Source organism: Ranitomeya variabilis, chromosome 1 (genome assembly GCF_051348905.1).
Source record: "Ranitomeya variabilis isolate aRanVar5 chromosome 1, aRanVar5.hap1, whole genome shotgun sequence".
Lineage (NCBI taxonomy): Eukaryota > Metazoa > Chordata > Amphibia > Anura > Dendrobatidae > Ranitomeya > Ranitomeya variabilis.
In genome coordinates this window covers 1,030,735,050-1,030,749,787 of record NC_135232.1, presented here as the reverse complement: position 1 = coordinate 1,030,749,787, position 14,738 = coordinate 1,030,735,050, and positions in this window count along the sequence as shown.

The following is a 14,738-nucleotide window of genomic DNA, read 5'->3' as shown; positions in this document are numbered from 1 at the left end:
CAAAATTTGTTGCATTTCTTTTGGGGGGTGAGGAGCCATAACACTTTTCCAGAGTCTTTGTGCTACCAGCAACATGAAAATCCCCTATATTTACATTAACAGATGATTGACCTGAGTGGGGATCTTCGTTTTTTTGTGAACTGAGTTGAAGCTTTTGTTCGGAACATTTTACATAACATTTTGATTCAAATTTATGCTGCGCCCTACGATGAGCACTTATATCAAGGTTTCCTTCTGAATCTCCGAGTGACGTGATTCAGATTAAAGCCTCGAGGGCTTCACTATAATGAGGTGACAGAGTTACTCTGGTATCTTTCTGGCCTCTGTTCAGCGGTGTCCTTTTCAGAAGTGCACAAAACTGTGAACGACCGCTCTTTTATAAATGCCTAAAAAGTCTGACACTGCTGGATCACAGGTTAGAAGACATCCACAGTGTCTCCATCTGTGTCATTCTAAGGAATTTTCATCTTCTGCACTGGGGTTCCATCTGAATCACATATTTCAGAGATTTACATGTAAAAAAAAATTATTTATTTTTTACGCTGTTCCTCGTGCCTCGTGCAGTATAGGTGCTTAGGCGACTTTATTCTTTGGGTTGGTAACATTATAGCGATACCAAATTTATTAGGTTTTTTTATGTTTGGCTGCTGTCACACACTAAAAAACGCTTTTTTTTTTGCAAAAATTAGTTTTTGCAGTGCCATATTTTGAGAACTATAATGTTTCCATATTTCTGCCAATGGTCATGTGAGGGCTCGTTTTTTGCGGGATGAGTTGACAATTTTAATTTTTTCATTGGTACCATTTTCTGACACATATTATTTGTTGATGATTTTCTATTCTGATTTTTAGGAGGCAGAATGAACAAAAAACATCATTTCAGGAAATGTTTTGTTTGCTTTTTATGCCGTTTCACATGTGGTAAAATTGTTAAGGCATCTTTATTCTTCAGGTCAGAATGAGTACAGCGATACCTCACTTATGTAATTTTTTTTTATGTTTTGGCGCTCATGCACAATAAAAAGTTTTATAGAAAAAATAATTATTTTTGCATTGCTGTATTCTGACAGTTGTAACTTTTAACATTTTCCGCTGATGGAACGGTATGGCGGCTTGTTTCTTGTTGGACATGATGAGGTTTTCAGTTTTATTCCACTTTTTTTTTCCAGTGGTATGATGAAAAAGGATTGTTTGCCATGGTTTTGTTTTGTTTTCGGCGTTCACAGAAGGAGTCAACAGGTGTGACACTTTTAGAGATTGGACCTTTCCTGAAACGGCAATGCTAAATCTGTGTACATTTTTTTGTTTATTCTTATTTATTTTACATAAAAATGTGCATTTATTACTGTAATTTATTACTATTATTATTTTGCAATATTTTATATATATTTTTACAATTGCATTTATTTATTTTACTTAATCCGTCTTTTTACTAATCCATTTTTTTTTTTACTTTGATTGCAGGTATAATGTATTGCAAGCACTATTGCATTATACTTGTACGGAAAGCTTCTTAGACCATGTTTTGAGCATAGTCTAAGGATCTTTCCATGACATGGTGACCCAGGGTTCATCATAATGATCACCATGGCAACAATCGGACCCCTGCAATGATGTTGCATGGTCGCCGATATGTAGGCAGAGGGCGCTTCCTCCCTTTGCCTGCCTCCTAAATGTTGCAATCACATGCAGTGACATTTCAAATTCATAACGAAAATAGCAAGTCATGGTGCAGGAACTGACACCAGATCATGATGTGCTAGGTCTATCATTGACTGTCAATGTGTTAAATGCATCATTCAGAGATTGACAATGGCATCTAAATGATTAACAGCCACAGCCGGACCTCCGTGCCGGCTATGTTGTGAGAGGCAGGAGCTGAGACTACTCTACACATGAGGACCCCTTCCCATGATGTTGACGTAAATGCCATGTCCTTTTGTGGGAAGGGGTTAAATAAAATAAAATATTTTAGATTTTATAAATTGACTTTGACAATCCATACTAGAAAAGCTCTAAAATCCTTCATGAAGTTTAAACAGTTTCTATCCATCTTGACTGATTGACAGCTACACAGCTTCTAAATAATGAATAAATGATTTCACCATACAGAGGTATCAGAATGGATATAGTTATGTCTCATCAAAATGTAGAAGCTCAGGAACAATAAGAACAAGTTATGGAAAATGGTTACTGCATACAGTGATGTCACCTTATGGGATTAATATGCGCAGTGATGTCATGATACCGTGGTAGTAAAGGTAGTAATGTCAGCTAATAGCTAGGAGCACAGTAATGTCATAGCATAGTTGTTATACAGACTGTATTATTGGTACAACGATAGTCTTATCCTGCCCATGTAGGACATTTTATGGACAGGCTACATACCAAGAGGGAATAATATACAGGTCCTTCTCAAAAAATTAGCATATAGTGTTAAATTTCATTATTTACCATAATGTAATGATTACAATTAAACTTTCATATATTATAGATTCATTATCCACCAACTGAAATTTGTCAGGTCTTTTATTGTTTTAATACTGATGATTTTGGCCTACAACTCCTGATAACCCAAAAAACCTGTCTCAATAAATTAGCATATTTCAACCGTCCAATCAAATAAAAGTGTTTTTTAATAACAAACAAAAAAACCATCAAATCATAATGTTCAGTTATGCACTCAATACTTGGTCGGGAATCCTTTGGCAGAAATGACTGCTTCAATGCGGCGTGGCATGGAGGCAATCAGCCTGTGACACTGCTGAGATGTTATGGAGGCCCAGGATGCTTCAATAGCGGCCATAAGCTCATCCAGAGTGTTGGGTCTTGCGTCTCTCAACTTTCTCTTCACAATATCCCACAGATTCTCTATGGGGTTCAGGTCAGGAGAGTTGGCAGGCCAATTGAGCACAGTAATACCATGGTCAGTAAACCATTTACCAGTGGTTTTGGCACTGTGAGCAGGTGCCAGGAAGCATGAAGTGCTCCAAAATCTCCTGATAGCTAGCTGCATTGACCCTGCCCTTGATGAAACACAGTGGACCAACACCAGCAGCTGACATGGCACCCCACACCATCACTGACTGTGGGTACTTGACACTGGACTTCAGGCATTTTGGCATTTCCTTCTCCCCAGTCTTCCTCCAGACTCTGACACCTTGATTTCCGAATGACATGCAAAATTTGCTTTCATCAGAAAAAAGTACTTGGGACCACTTAGCAACAGTCCAGTGCTGCTTCTCTGTAGCCCAGGTCAGGCGCTTCTGCCGCTGTTTATGGTTCAAAAGTGGCTTTACCTGGGGAATGCGGCACCTGTAGCCCATTTCCTGCACACGCCTGTGCACGGTGGCTCTGGATGTTTCCACACCAGACTCAGTCCACTGCTTCCTCAGGTTCCCCAAGGTCTGGAATCGGTCCTTCTCCACAATCTTCCTCAGGGTCCGGTCACCTCTTCTCGTTGTACAGCGTTTTCTGCCACATTGTTTCCTTCCAACAGACTTACCATTGAGGTGCCTTGATACAGCACTCTGGGAACAGCCTATTTGTTGAGAAATTTCTTTCTGGGTCTTACCCTCTTGCTTGAGGGTGTCAATGATGGCCTTCTTGACATCTGTCAGGTCGCTAGTCTTACCCATGATGGGGGTTTTGAGTAATGAACCAGGCAGGGAGTTTTTAAAAGCCTCAGGTATCTTTTGCATGTGTTTAGAGTTAATTAGTTGATTCAGAAGATTAGGGTAATAGGTCGTTTAGAGAACCTTTTCTTGATATGCTAATTTATTGAGACAGGTTTTTTGGGTTATCAGGAGTTGTAGGCCAAAATCATCAGTATTAAAACAATAAAAGACCTGACAAATTTCAGTTGGTGGATAATGAATCTATAATATATGAAAGTTTAATTGTAATCATTACATTATGGTAAATAATGAAATTTAACACTATATGCTAATTTTTTGAGAAGGACCTGTACAAGATTTCCATAGCTCTCCCTTCAAATCAGATTTTGAGTGGATGTAAATTTTGAGGTTGCAGTGTTCAATATTTCTTGTTCCAACCCAAACTTGCATCTTGTGGGCTCATGAACTCAACTGAATTTTTACACTGTCCATGAAAAAAAATTACCACCATCTGACTATTGCTATTCAATGAGGCACAATGCAGATGAGTGATTTTTTTTCACTGAGAAATGTGAAAAAATTTAGGATGTATGAGTTTCTTTCATAAACCAGATGAAACTCGCACATTCAAGCCTGTGGGTGTGCAAAACATATTGGATATCTTATGGAGACAAAGTATAGCATCCAATTTCTAAGGGTACATTGCAATTCTGTAACATAGGAATCTGTAAATGATTACTAGTAGTGATGAGCGAATATACTCGTTACTCGAGATTTCTCGAGCACGCTCGGGGATCCTCCGAGTATTTTTTAGTGCTCGAAGATTTAGTTTTTCTTGCCGTAGCTGAATGATTTACATCTGTTAGCCAGCATAAGTACATGTGGGGATTCCCTAGGAACCAGGCAACCCCCACATGTACTTGCTGGCTAACAGATGTAAATCATTCAGCCACGGCAAGAAAAACTAAATCTTCGAGCACTAAAAAATATTCGGAGGACCCCCAAGCGTGCTCGAGAAATCTCGAGTAACGAGTATATTCGCTCATCACTAATAGCTGCTGCTGTAAAAAAAGGATTGTAATCGGACTGCACATGGAAGAAAATGAGAAAAAAAATCATCCGAGTTTTATGGATGAAACTATGACTGATTTTTTTATACGCTCGTGTGAACCTTCCCTCACGTGTACTTCAAAGAAAATGTAGCAAAGGAAATTAATGGGGTATAGGAATGTATTGATATCAGACCTTTTAAAATCTTACTTTTATCTAAATGAGGATAGACATAATTCTCCATTTCAGTCTAAAGTGTTGCTTACAGGAGCATAGTGTACATTAATGTGAATGGGAAGGAGTCGCTTCTATCACCTCCATGACAAGATGCAACTAGAGCAGTGATTAGCATTTTATAATTATTTCATTACAGGAAGAGGATAGTGCATTAAAATGGATTTAAAATTCTAATGAAAAATAAATTAAAGCTTTGTTCCACTTTTAAACATCCTTTTCAGTTAAAATTTACAAATAATATCAAAAAAAACTCTGAAGGTACTTTTCTTTACTTTTGTCTATTGAGTTTAAGACTTTAATAATGTCTGACATGGGAATTTATTTCCTGATCATTCTCAAGTGACATAATTCCATAAAATGTTCAAGCAAAGCACTCGTTCATACCACTGTATAAATCAGATGAGTTTTATCTGATTTTTTATTGAATAGGACTAAAATCAATGTTATTCAATGAGGCAGTGCTGATACATGATTTTTTTTTTCACCGATAGCATCTGTCAGTGAATAAAATCGCAGCATATTGAGATTTCACTATGAAATCGAATGCCACTCACCTATTCAAGTCTATGGCTGCACTGAAAACATCAGATTCCACTCAAGTGACATCTGAGTGTAGTCCAATTTTTGTGGACTCAGTGTCATAGTTTGGTAACAGGATATCCAGGGGCTAGGAAACCACTGCTAAAGACAGGCAACAAGCAGAAGATACTTGTTTGGGCTAAAGAACACAAGGAATGGACATTAGACAGTGGAAATCTCTGCTTTGGTCTGGTGACTGTGGAGGCCAGGTCATCTGGTGTAGCACCCCATCACTATCCTTCTTGGTCAAATAGCCCTTACACACACCCTGGAGGTGTGTTTGGGGTCATTGCCCTGTTGAAAAATAAATGATGGTCCAACAAAACGCAAACCGGATGGAATAGCATGCCGCTGCAAGATGCTGTGGTAGCCATGCTGGTTCAGTATGCCTTAAATTTTGAATAAATCCCCAACATTGTCACCAGCAAAGAACCCCCAAAACATCACACCTCCTCCTCCATGCTTCATAGTGGAAACCAGGCATGTAGAGTCCATCCGTTCACCTTTTCTGCGTCGCACAAAGACACGGTGGTTGGAACCAAAGATCACAAATTTGGACTCATCAGACCAAAGCACTGAGTTCCACTGATCTAATGTCCATTCCTTGTGTTCTTTAGCCCAAACAAGTATCTTCTGCTTGTTGCCTGTCCTTAGCAGTGGTTTCCTAGCAGCTATTTTACCATGAAGGCCTGCTGCACAAAGTCTCCTCTTAACAGTTGTTGTAGAGATGTGTCTGCTGCTAGAACTCTGTGTGGCATTGACCTGGTCTCTAATCTGAGCTGCTGTTAACCTGTAATTTCTGAGGCTGGTTACTCAGATAAACTTATCCTCAGAAGCAGAGGTGACTCTTGGTCTTCCTTTCCTGGGGCGGTCCTCATGTGAGACAGTTTCTTTGTAGCACTTGATGGTTTTTGCCACTGCACTTGGGGACACTTTCAAAGTTTTCCCAATTTTTCGGACTGACTGACCTTCATTTCTTAAAGTAATGATGGCCACTCGTTTTTCTTTAATTAGCTTCTTTTTTCTTGCCATAATACAAATTCTAACAGTCTATTCAGTAGGACTATCAGCTGTGTATCCACCAGACTTCTGCACAACACAACTGATGGTCCTACCCCATTTATAAGGCAAGAAATCCCACTTATTAAACCTGACAGGGCACACCTGTGAAGTGAAAGCTATTGCCGGTGACTACCTTTTGAAGCTCATCAAGAGAATGCCAAGAGCGTGCAAAGCAGTCATCAAAGCAAAAGGTGGCTACTTTGAAGAACCTAGAATATAAGACATAATTTAATGTGTTTCACTCTTTTTTGTTAAGTATATAATTCCACATGTGTTAATTCATAGTTTTGATGCCTTCAGTGTGAATGTACAATTTTCATAGTCATGAAAATACAGAAACATCTTTAAATGAGAAGGTGTGTACATACTTTTGGTCTGTACTGAATATATATATATATATATATATATATATATATATATATATATATATATATTAATAATTTCTCTGCTGTGGAACTGAAATGTTGCCACATGGGCTAACAAACAATCCAACCCTCCCCCGCCTGCTCAGGACCCCAGTACTTGTGATACTTACCTCTTCCCACTCCTCCACCGCAGCGTCTTCTGACTGTGACATTTCAGATCAGAAGGTGCAGTGACATCAGGTCTGTTTGCCCTCCGCCTGAACAGTCACAGTGCAAAGAGCCGGAAGATGCCGACGTTGAGGAGTCCGGAGCAGAGCAAGCGGCCAGCAGCTTTTTTGTCTAAATGTTTTGAGCAATATATGGGGCCCACCATACACTGGAGCATTATATGGAGCATCATGTTGGTCCCATTATACTGAAGCATAATAGGAGGCCCATTATATAATGGAGCATCATATGGGGCCCTTTATATATGGAGCATCATATGGGGCTTATTATATATGGAGCATTATATGGGACCCATTCTGTTTGGAGTTTGGAGCATTATATGGGGCCCATCATATTCTGTATGGAGCATTATATGGAACCCATTCTGTATGGAGCAAGGTATGGGGCTCATTATACTGTTTTGAGCATTATATGGGGCTCATTATATTGTTTGGAGCATTATATAGGGCTCATTATACTGCATGGAGCAATATATGGGGATCTGTTGTGAATTCTGTTCTCGAACTCCCTCCGGTGGTTATGAATGGTACTTCGGCGAGTTCTGTCCATGGACTCCCTCTGGTGGCTGTGAGTGGAGCTGCTGGTTCTGAGGTTCTTTCCTCAGCTGACCTCGTTTAGTCCTAGGCTGGCTGCTCTATTTAACTCCACTTAGATCGTTACTTGATGCCAGCTGTCAATGTCCTAGTACTGGTTCAGTTTGCTCTTGGATCTTTCAGATGACCTGTCTTCTCCAGCAAAAGCTAAGTCCCTGCTAGCTTATTTGTTTTCCACTGTTTTTATGTCCAGCTTGCTATCATGATTCTGCCTGGCTAGCTGGAAGCTCTGGGATGCAGAGTGGCACCTCCACACCGTGAGTCGGTGTGGGGTCTCTTTTGCACACTCTGCGTGTTTTTTTAGTAGTTTTTTATGCTGACCGCAAAGATACCTTTTCTATCCTCAAGTCGGTTTAGTTAAGTCTGGCCTCCTTTGCTGAAACCTATTTCATTCCTGTGTTTGTAACTTCCATCTTAACTCACAGTCAATACGTGTGGGGGGCTGCCTATTTCTTTGGGGAATTTCTCTGAGGCAAGTTAGGCCTTATTTTCTATCTTTAGGGGTAGTTAGCTCTTTCTAGTTGTTGTGATAGGTTTAGGGGTTGTGGTCAGCAGAGCTCCCACTTCCCAGAGCTTGTCCTGTATTACTAGTTTGCTCATCAGGTCATTCCTAGTGCTCCTAACCACCAGGTCATCATAACAGTACAGCTAGCCCGTAAAGTGTTAATGCATCTCAATAGAGGGATAAAGGAAGTTCTGAGACCATTTTTTTTTTCCTCTGCAGCGTGTTTTGTTTTTCTTTTCCCCTAAATCTCTGGGTGGTTCAGGACACAGGTGTAGATATGGACATTCAAGGTCTGTCCTCTTGTGTGGATCAACTCACTGCAAGGGTACAAGGCATTCAAGATTATGTAGTTCAGAACCCGATGTTGGAACCCAGAATTCCAATTCCTGATTTGTTTTCTGGGGATAGATCTAAGTTCCTGAATTTCAAAAATAATTGTAGACTGTTTTTTGCTTTGAAACCCCGCTCCTCTGGTGACCCCATTCAGCAAGTAAAAATCATTATTTCTTTGCTACGTGGCGACCCTCAAGACTGGGCATTTTCCCTTTCCCCAGGAGATCCTGCATTGCGTAATGTAGATGCGTTTTTTCTGGCGCTTGGGTTGCTGTATGATGAACCAGATTCAGTGGATCAGGCAGAGAAAATCTTGCTGGCTTTGTGTCAGGGTCAGGATGAAGCGGAGGTATATTGTCAGAAGTTTAGAAAGTGGTCTGTGCTTACTCAGTGGAATGAGTGTGCCCTGGCGGCAATTTTCAGAAAGGGTCTTTCTGAAGCCCTTAAGGATGTTATGGTGGGATTCCCCACGCCTGCTGGTCTGAATGAGTCTATGTCCTTGACCATTCAGATCGATCGACGCTTGCGTGAGCGCAAAACTGTGCACCATTTGGCGGTATCTTCTGAGCAGAGGCCTGAGCCTATGCAATGTGATAGGACCTTGACCAGAGCTGAACGGCAAGAATACAGACGTCAGAATGGGCTTTGTTTTTACTGTGGTGACTCCACTCATGCTATCTCTGATTGTCCTAAACGCACTAAGCGGTTCGCTAGGTCTGCCACCATTGGTACGGTACAGCCAAAATTTCTTTTGTCCGTTACTCTGATTTGCTCTTTGTCATCCTATTCTGTTATGGCATTTGTGGATTCAGGCGCTGCCCTGAATTTGATGGACTTGGAGTTTGCCAGGCGCTGTGGTTTTTTCTTGGAGCCTTTACAGTATCCTATTCCATTGAGAGGAATTGATGCTACGCCTTTGGCCAAGAATAAGCCTCAGTACTGGACTCAATTGACCATGTGCATGGCTCCTGCACATCAGGAGGATGTTCGCTTTTTGGTGTTGCATAATCTGCATGATGTGGTCGTTTTGGGTTTGCCATGGCTACAGGTCCATAATCCAGTATTGGATTGGAAATCAATGTCTGTGTCCAGTTGGGGTTGTCAAGGGGTACATGGGGATGTCCCATTGTTGTCAATTTCGTCTTCCCATCCTTCTGAAGTCCCTGAGTTCTTGTCAGATTACCGAGATGTATTTGATGAGCCCAAATCCAGTGCCCTACCTCCTCATAGGGATTGTGATTGTGCTATTAATTTGATTCCTGGTAGTAAGTTTCCGAAGGGGTGACTGTTCAATTTATCTATGCCAGAACACGCCGCTATGCGGAGTTATGTAAAAGAGTCCTTGGAGAAAGGGCATATTCGCCCGTCGTCATCACCATTGGGAGCAGGGTTCTTTTTTGTGGCCAAGAAGGATGGTTCTCTGAGACCTTGTATAGATTACCGCCTTCTCAATAAAATTACCATCAAATTTCAGTACCCTTTGCCGCTACTGTCTGATTTGTTTGCTCGGATTAAGGGGGCTGCTTGGTTCACCAAGATAGATCTTCGAGGGGCGTATAACCTTGTGCGTATTAAACAGGGCGATGAATGGAAAACAGCATTTAATACGCCCGAGGGCCATTTTGAGTACCTGGTGATGCCATTCGGGCTTTCTAATGCTCCATCTGTGTTTCAGTCCTTTATGCATGACATCTTCCGAAAGTACCTGGATCGATTCATGATTGTATATTTGGATGATATTTTGGTCTTTTCGGACGATTGGGAGTCTCATGTGAAGCAGGTCAGAATGGTGTTCCAGGTCCTTCGTGCTAATTCCTTGTTTGTGAAGGGGTCTAAATGTCTCTTTGGAGTTCAGAAGGTTTCATTTTTGGGCTTCATTTTTTCCCCTTCTACTATCGAGATGGATCCTGTTAAAGTTCAGGCCATTTATGATTGGACTCAGCCTACTTCTGTGAAGAGCCTTCAGAAATTCCTGGGCTTTGCTAATTTTTACCGTCGCTTCATCGCTAATTTTTCTAGTGTTGTTAAACCATTGACTGATTTGACCAAGAAAGGTGCGGATGTGGTCAATTGGTCCTCTGCGGCCGTTGAGGCTTTTCAGGAGTTGAAGCGTCGTTTTTCTTCTGCCCCTGTGTTGTGTCAGCCAGATGTTTCGCTCCCGTTTCAGGTCGAGGTGGATGCTTCTGAGATTGGAGCAGGGGCTGTTCTATCTCAAAGAAGTTCTGATGGCTCGGTGATGAAGCCATGTGCTTTCTTTTCTAGAAAGTTTTCGCCTGCTGAGCGCAATTATGATGTGGGCAATCGAGAATTGTTGGCTATGAAGTGGGCATTTGAGGAGTGGCGACATTGGCTTGAAGGAGCCAAGCATCGCGTGGTGGTCTTGACGGATCACAAGAATTTGACTTATCTCGAGTCTGCCAAGCGGTTGAATCCTAGACAGGCTCGATGGTCGCTGTTTTTCTCCCGCCTTGATTTTGTGGTTTCGTACCTTCCGGGTTCTAAGAATGTGAAGGCTGATGCCCTTTCAAGGAGTTTTGTGCCTGATTCTCCGGGAGTTCCTGAGCCGGCTGGTATTCTCAAAGAGGGGGTAATTTTGTCTGCCATCTCCCCTGATTTGCGGCGGGTGCTGCAGGAGTTTCAGGCTGATAGACCTGACCGTTGCCCAGCGGAGAAACTGTTTGTCCCTGATAGATGGACTAGTAGAGTTATCTCTGAGGTTCATTGTTCGGTGTTGGCTGGTCATCCTGGAATCTTTGGTACCAGGGATTTGGTGGCTAGATCCTTTTGGTGGCCTTCCTTGTCACGGGATTTGCGTTCTTTTGTGCAGTCCTGTGGGACTTGTGCTCGGGCTAAGCCCTGCTGTTCTCGTGCCAGTGGGTTGCTTTTGCCCTTGCCGGTCCCGAAAAGGCCCTGGACGCATATCTCCATGGATTTTTTTTCAGATCTCCCTGTCTCTCAAAGGATGTCGGTTATCTGGGTGGTTTGTGATCGGTTCTCTAAGATGGTCCATTTGGTACCTTTGCCTAAATTGCCTTCCTCCTCTGATTTGGTTCCATTGTTTTTCCAGCACGTGGTTCGTTTGCATGGCATTCCGGAGAACATCGTGTCGGATAGAGGTTCCCAGTTTGTTTCGAGGTTTTGGCGGTCCTTTTGTGCTAAGATGGGCATTGATTTGTCTTATTCTTCAGCTTTCCATCCTCAGACAAATGGCCAAACCGAACGAACCAATCAGACTTTGGAGACATATCTGAGATGCTTTGTTTCTGCTGATCAGGATGATTGGGTGTCCTTCTTGCCTTTGGATGGGTTCACCCTTAATAATCGGGCCAGCTCGGCCACTTTGGTTTCGCCTTTTTTCTGTAATTCTGGTTTCCACCCTCGTTTTTCTTCAGGACAGGTTGAGCCTTTGGACTGTCCTGGTGTGGATTCTGTGGTGGACAGGTTGCAGCAGATTTGGACTCACGTGGTGGACAATTTGACATTGTCCCAGGAGAAGGCTCAACGTTTCGCTAACCGCCGTCGCTGTGTTGGTCCCCAACTTCGTGTTGGGGATTTGGTTTGGTTATCGTCTCGTTATGTTCCTATGAAGGTTTCGTCTCCTAAGTTTAAGCCTCGTTTCATTGGTCCTTATAAGATTTCTGAAATTCTTAATCCTGTGTCGTTTCGTTTGGACCTTCCAGCTTCTTTCGCCATCCATAATGTGTTCCATAGGTCGTTACTGCGGAGATATGTGGCTCCTATGGTTCCCTCCGTTGACCCTCCTGCCCCGGTGTTGGTTGAGGGGGAGTTGGAGTATGTGGTGGAGAAGATTTTAGATTCTCGTATTTCGAGACGGAGACTTCAGTACCTAGTCAAGTGGAAAGGTTATGGTCAGGAGGATAATTCCTGGGTGGTTGCCTCTGATGTTCATGCTGCCAATCTTGTTCGTGCCTTTCATTTGGCTCGTCCTGATCGGCCTGGGGGCTCTGGTGAGGGTTCGGTGACCCCTCCTCAAGGGGGGGTACTGTTGTGAATTCTGTTCTCGAACTCCCTCCGGTGGTTATGAATGGTACTTCGGCGAGTTCTGTCCATGGACTCCCTCTGGTGGCTGTGAGTGGAGCTGCTGGTTCTGAGGTTCTTTCCTCAGCTGACCTCGTTTAGTCCTAGGCTGGCTGCTCTATTTAACTCCACTTAGATCGTTACTTGATGCCAGCTGTCAATGTCCTAGTACTGGTTCAGTTTGCTCTTGGATCTTTCAGATGACCTGTCTTCTCCAGCAAAAGCTAAGTCCCTGCTAGCTTATTTGTTTTCCACTGTTTTTTTGTCCAGCTTGCTATCATGATTCTGCCTGGCTAGCTGGAAGCTCTGGGATGCAGAGTGGCACCTCCACACCGTGAGTCGGTGTGGGGTCTCTTCTGCACACTCTGCGTGGTTTTTTAGTAGTTTTTTATGCTGACCGCAAAGATACCTTTTCTATCCTCAAGTCGGTTTAGTTAAGTCTGGCCTCCTTTGCTGAAACCTGTTTTATTCTTGTGTTTGTAACTTCCATCTTAACTCACAGTCAATACGTGTCGGGGGCTGCCTATTTCTTTGGGGAATTTCTCTGAGGCAAGTTAGGCCTTATTTTCTATCTTTAGGGGTAGTTAGCTCTTAGGCTGTGAAGAGGCATCTAAGCAGAGTCAGGTACGCTCCACGGCTATTTCTAGTTGTTGTGATAGGTTTAGGGGTTGCGGTCAGCAGAGCTCCCACTTCCCAGAGCTTGTCCTGTATTACTAGTTTGCTCATCAGGTCATTCCTAGTGCTCCTAACCACCAGGTCATCATAACAGGGATCATTATTCTGTATGGAGCATTATATGAGGCTCATTATTCTGTATGGAGAAATACATGGGGCTCAGTATACTGTATGGAGCACTATGTGGTACCCATAATACTGTATGGAGCATTATATGGGGCTTATTATTCTGTTTGGAGCAATATATGGGGCTCATTATTTATTATGGACTATTATATGGGGCTTTTTATTCTGTATGGAGCAATATATGGGGCTCATTATTCTGTATGGAGCAATATATGGGGCTTATTATTCTGTATGGAGCACTATCTGGTACCCATAATACAGTATGGAGTAATATATGGGGCTTATTATACTATATTGAGCAATATATGGGGCATGTTATTTTGTATGGAGCACTATATGGTGCCCACAATACTGTATGAAGGATCATGTGGTGCCCATAATACCATATGGAGCAATATATGGGGCTCATTATACTGTATTGAGCATTATATGGGGCCTATTATACTGTATAGAGCACTATGTTGTACTCATAATACTGTATGGAGCAATATACGGGGCTCATTATACTGTATGGAGCATTATATGGGGCTTATTATTCTGTATGGAGCAATATATGGGGCTCATTATTCTGTATGGAGCAATATATGGGGCTCATTATTCTGTATGGAGCACTATCTGGTACCCATAATACTGTATGGAGTAATATATGGGGCTTATTATACTGTATGGAGCAATATATGGGGCATGTTATTCTGTATGGAGCACTATGTGGTGCCCACAATACTGTATGGAGGATCATGTGGTGCCCATAATACTATATGGAGCAATATACGAGGCTCATTATACTGTATGGAGCATTATATGGGGCTCATTATACTGTTTGGAGCATTATATAGGGTTCATTCTGTATGGAGCATTATATGGGGCTCTTTATTCTGTATGTAGGACTACACTGTCTGGTTTCTGACCTATTGTACAGTACAATGTACAACAGATATCACTTATGTAATGTAAGAAGTGAAATCTTTGGCATTGTATACCTATATTTCTCTGCTGTATCTGTGCATTATGAATTGTGGAATGTGTTAAAGGGGCCCACTGAGACTCTTTCACCCGGAGCCCACAAAAACCTGGAGCCAGCCCTGTATGCACTGCACAGTACCACTTCTCCTGCCCTGTTGTCGAAGAGGCGACATTGGACTTTGGGTGGGTCAATATTGGTTTAGTATTTTCAATATTGCTATGGCCAAATAAAAATAAAATATTGGAAAAGCTGTTTAAATGGATTATACCAAGTAATCCCCTTTCCTCTGGATAGGGGATACCATTCCAATTGCTGGAGATCCGACTGCTCTGACCCCACATGATCCTGAAACTCAGAGCTCTGTAG